Source organism: Notamacropus eugenii, chromosome 1, assembly GCF_028372415.1.
Source record: "Notamacropus eugenii isolate mMacEug1 chromosome 1, mMacEug1.pri_v2, whole genome shotgun sequence".
NCBI classification, from domain to species: domain Eukaryota; kingdom Metazoa; phylum Chordata; class Mammalia; order Diprotodontia; family Macropodidae; genus Notamacropus; species Notamacropus eugenii.
The window spans coordinates 49,760,523-49,766,469 of record NC_092872.1 but is presented as its reverse complement, the minus strand read 5'-3'; positions in this window follow the sequence as shown (position 1 = coordinate 49,766,469).

The window sequence follows — 5,947 nt, the reverse complement described above, 5'->3', positions numbered from 1 at the left end:
TTTTGGGGGCAGCTAGGTGGTGCAGTAGATAAAGCACCAGTGCAGGAGTCAGGAGAACCTAAGTTCAAACTTCACCTCAGACACTTGACACTCACTAGCTGTGTGACCTTGGGCAAGTCACTTAATCCTAATTGCCTCATCCTGGATCATCTCCAGTCATCCTGATGAATATCTGCTCACTGGATTCAGATGGCTCTGGAGAAGTGAGGCTGGTGACCTGCACAGCCCTCCCTCACTTAAAACAAAGTCAAATGCAAGTCATGTCTCTGATGGCATGGTCTTCTTCAGCAATGAAGAAGAATTTTACAATGACTTGAAATATTTCTGTGCCCAATTATGGCGTCAGTTTTTATAAAAGTTCCATGTGGTGCTGAGAAATATGTATATTCTTTAGCATTCTTATTTAAAAGATACCATAAATCATTCAGCTTATAGTTTCTCCAGCAATTTATTCAATTTTATATATTCTCTTTTGCTTATCTTTAAAGATTTATCCAAAGATTTGTCCAAAACCAAGTGAAACAGTAAAATCTTCTGTTCTTTAATATATCTTCAATATATACTCAGGGTTTCTTTTTCAATTATGAATTTAGGTGCTGAAGCATTGGATGCATACAAGTTTAATAAGTAATGCTAGCTTGTTCTGTATGGTTCCTTTCAGCATAATGTGGTTTACTTATCTCTTTTATGACATAAATTGTTTTTGATTTATCTAACAGCATGACTGTAACTCCTGATTTCTTGAATTTATCTTATACTTAATAAATTTTTTTCTGTCCTCTCATTTTTATTCGGTATCTTTTTTAGAAGTTTCTTACAAGGAACAGGTTTTGGGATTTTGTTTTCTTATTCAATCTGTCATTCTCATTTTATTAGCTTACTTAATCCAATTGCATTTAAAGTTATGAAAGATTTATATTTTCTTCCATTTGTTTCTAACTTTGTTTTAAAATAAAATTTTTTGTTGTTGTCTTCCCCTGTAAAGGCTGCAAGCCACTACCACTTTTGTAAATGCTGCCTCTCACCCCAGCATATACACCCAGGAAGTCATTGATAAAAAGGATTCATATACACCAAAATATTAAAAGCCAATGTTCTTCATATCTGCAGTTCTCTCTTTCTTCATCTCCAGCTACTCCCTTAGGGACCTTTTAAATCCCACCTTCTAAAAGAAGTCTTTCCCAGTCCCCCATAATGCTAGTGTCTTATCTGAGTTGATTAGCTCCAATTTATCCCATATATAACATAGATGTGTTTATGTTGTCTCCCTATTTAGACTGTGCACTCCTTGAGAGCAGGGACTTTTTTGCCATCAGTTTTTTAAATCCCCAACACTTAGCAGAGTGCCTGCCACATACTAAGCCCTTAATAAATGCCTGTTGACTGTTTATTGACTCACAAACAACTGGAAACGAGGGAGATGTCCATCTATTGGGAAAAACCAAACAAATAATAGTGCAGGAATATTCTAGAATATTGCTCTGCTTTAAGAAACAACAGACATGATAACTACAGAGGCACAGACTTACCTTTTTATAGAGTGAACCAGAACCAAGAAACACCATCTAAAATAACTACAACGATGTAAATGAAGAGAACTAGAACCACCTTGTTTAAAAATGCAAAAATTGCTGCAAAAACAGGTGGCAGGCCAGATGTGGCCCCTGGGCCCAGAGTTTGCTGGACCCTGTGCAGGCCAATGAGATTGATTCCAGCCAAATTCTAGAATGTGTTTTTTAAAAGAATGGTTTATGAGCATTTAGAAATGAAGGCAGTAATGACTAGGAGCCAGAATGGCTTCATTAAGAACAAGACATACCAGACTAACAAATTCCTTTGCTAACAAGAGGCAGCTAGGTGGTGCAATGGATAAGAGTCCTAACCCTACAGTCAGGGAAACCTGAGTCCAAATCCAGCCTCACTTACTGCTGTGTGATGTTGAGCAAGTCATTTAGGTCTGATTGCCTCAGTTTCCTCATCTGTAAAATGAGCTAGAGAAGGAAGTAGCAAACAACTTCAGTAACTCTGCCAAGAAAACCAAAAAAGGGGTCATGAAGAGTCTGAACTGAAATGACTGAACAACAAATGAAGTGAATGATGTACAGGGGACATAAGCAGATTTCAGTAAATGTTTAACAAAGTGATTCATGTACATGAGAGCAGGTTGGATGCAGAACAAGCTGAATGACCTGACCCAAAGAATAATAATGAATGGGTCAGTATCATCTTGGACAGGGAACTCACTCCAGGAGAATGTCAGATCTGTTCAACATTTTTGTTATTGAGTACATCTTCATTTATCTATCCATCCTACCCACCCACGCAGGTGGGACCTGAGGGTACTACTTCCATGTTCTCACCCCATTCCTGGTTGGAGGTATTTGGTAAACTAGTCCAGGGTTCCTCTGGGAGGACTGCAATTGGGGAATTTTTCTTCATAATGACAATACTTATTTTGCTGTCCCCTCCCAAAGGAAGCCCTCCACAGCTTGAGATCATTCTAGACCATAATAGACCAGTTCAACTACCATTTATTAAGTACCTACTATGTGCCACTCACTATGAATCCAAAAATAAAACTGTTCCTGACTTCAGGAACCTATTTTTACTCTTCACAGTTTGAATGGAGGCTTTGGCTTTAACTTGCTTCAGTCCTGGTGTGTGCTGATTGACACAGCAAATGGTCCAAGACAAATCTGGGCTCTTTTCTTCTGGCCATTCTACTCAGTCATTTCTTTGAGGTTTTTTAACTGAATATGATAGCCTTACGGCTGTTTTGTTAACCCAACACAGAATTTACATTATTATTGACTGTCACTCATGGTTATAATTTTTTTCTTCAAGGATTTACCTGTACAAGTTTTATTCTGGGGAGCTCTGAATATCATTCTCAAAGGAGACTTGCTTTTTCCAGGGGAGATTCTTAGTTGTGGGTGTTCTGAATACTGATTTTTGGAGGAGAGGGAACCTTTAATAGTATGTGTAGTTTAACTGAATAGTACAAGAGGTCTCGGGTTAACATGCAATTTCCCTTGATTTGTGATACATAAATTCAAACTCTGTATGGTCTCTTCTTAGGTAAAAAACTGTTTGTAATTCAAAGCAGGGTTCCTTGATAGGTGACTGTTTACTGCTTATCTGCTTGTCAAATCATCTCTTTTTCTGGTAGCAGTCTGATAAGCAGTCTATATCTTTTCCAAAGATTCTGAGAAATTTGCTTATGAAATTCCCTTTTTCTTTTTACATTTTGGTTAGAGTACAACAAAATGGGCAGCAGACTCTATGACACTATTTTTGAATGCCTGAATCCTGTTACACAATACTAGTAAAATTAAACCTTAACTGCACAAAGTTCTCATTAGAACTGGCTGCTGAAACTCTTCCATAAACTTGCTGATGCAGCACAGTTGTAATCCTACCTTTCTCAACCTGAGTTGGTCTTCTGGTTAATTTTTAGAAAACCCTACTTTTGCTACTGGTCCATGGTCCCTGACCCTCTCACCCCAGCAGCAATGTGACAGCTGCCCCAGCAGGCACTTTATCTGAGATTTTATATAAACCCAGGCACCCAGAGATAGTATGTCTTTGACCAGGCCTCACATTTGCTCATCTAGACACCACTTGGCAAACTGCCTTAGGATGGAGCACAATTTGGGAGGTGAGGGAGCTAACCTGGGACTCCATCTCTGAGTGAAGTGCTGTTAATTGGCCTAACTTTCTATGATACGCTGGGCTCAGTCAGAAAACATTTTAATCCTTCTTTAAGGTTGCCTTCACCAGAACTCATTCTAAATTTGCATGACAACAATGATTTTTTAATTTTCTCAGCTCAATCTTTCAGTTGTCAAGTTTGTAAAATTGGAAATGAGTGTCATGGGACATGAACAAATGTGCCTGATTTTAAAAAAAAAAAGAGGTGACACTGGAGTCTGCAAAAACTACCTTGGGAGCTTGACTTATTCCTAACAATATTCTAAAACTCTTATTAAGGTACAAGCACTGGGAATGAGAAGCAAAGATTACTAACAGCCAGAATAGCTTTATCAAGAATAAAGAATGGAAGCTTGCCAGCCTTAGTTCACTGCCTCTATTGAAGGTAACTAGACTTGTAGATAAGGAGAATACTGTAGATGCAATTTACCAGAATTGCTGGATTTGAGCAAAACATTTAAAAATGGCTCTCACATATCTATGGGGATAAGATGGAGTGGTATGGGCTATATAATGGTGCAGTCAAGTGGATCTGACCAGCCCAAAGAGTAGCCATTAATGGGTCATTCGCTTGGAAGGGGATGTTCATCGGACTGTCTCAGCTATCTGATCTTGGCCTTAAATTCTTCAACATTGCTGTCAATACTTTGTAACAAGACAGAGAGTGTATGTTTGTCAAATTTGTAGGTGGCAGAGGAATAGCAAAACTGTTGGGTGAAAAGAGTTAGTTTACAAAAAGACCACTGTCAAGGTAACCTAATGACATGAGTCAAATAAGATGAAGGGGAAGCGTCAGTTCACACACACACACACACACACAAATCTGGAGATTCCAGTGGACCACAAGTCCAAAAAGAGCCAGCACTGTGACAGTAGTCAAAAAAGCCAATGCTATACTATACTCAGTTTCACTGACAGGATCGGCATCAATCAAGAGAGGAAAGGTTCTGCTGCACTCAGCTCTAGTTGGACCGCATCTGGAATATTCTGTTCAATTCTAGCTGCTAGCATAGCTTTATCAAAGATAAAGAATGAAGTCTTGCCAGCCTACACTCACTGCCTCTACTAAGGCAGGGAGACGCAATAGGTCTTGAGGACATAGATAAGATTTGGCATGTCCAAAAGAGGGCACCCAAAACAGAAGACTGGAAAAGATGCCAATGAGAATCTGTTGGAATAACATGATAATTGTCTTCCAGTATCTGAAGGCCTGTCATGTGGAAGAAGGTTCAGATTTAATCAGCTTGGCCTCAGGGGCAGACTGCAGACACATTTACATTTGATGTCAGTAAAACCTTCCAAATATCAGAGATGTGCCAAAGTACAAGGGGTTGCCTCAAACTAGAGGTCTTCAGAGATATGTCATGGATATTGCAGTGCAACTCTCAGATTCAGTGATCCTATAACTTCTCTAAGATTTATAGGTCCCTTGTCTCTTCCAGTCGCAAGTTTTATATCATATCTCACCCAGTCTGTTCCCAGAAAAATCATTGCCTTTGTAGGAGAGGTTTGGCCAGCCCAAGTTTACTCAGGGTCTAGAATATGTATCATATTGGAGTAATATTTATTGTTCATGGGTAGGTAAAGAAAATATCAAAAGTATCCCAATTAAATTACTAATAAATTATCTTACTGAGTTAGAAATAATAACAAAATTCATTTGAAATAAGAAAAGGTCAGGAAGTTTTAAAAAGCCAGGGAAAAAAGATGTACAGGAAGGAGATTCACCATATCTGACCTATAAGGCAAGAGCATTGTTAAAGAATAAAATGGGTAATGTTGATTATTTAAAATTAATATTTTCTTTCGTCAATAAAACCAACGTAGCCAAGAATAGATGGAATGCAGGAAATTGGGAAAATATTTTATGGACAATCTCTCAGATAGGGTGGGATTGTGTTGAAATACTGTTGTGATGTAGGAAATGATGAGCGGGTTGATTTAGAAAAAACATGGAAAGATTTGGCCATATGAAGTAAGATGCTATCCACCTCCAGAAAAAGAGATGACGTGGAAATATGCATAGTATGGTCTTACTTATATGTATATGAGTATACATGTATATATGTATGTGTGTATGTTTGTAGATATCTACGTGTATGTGTATCTATCTCCACGTATATGTATATTGGTGTTGAATTGTAGCCTTCTTTAGTGAGGAAGAAGGAAGAAAAGTAAAAAGTACACAGTAGAAAACAAAAGAAAACCTAGAAGGAAGCAAGAAAAGCTGGGCAGC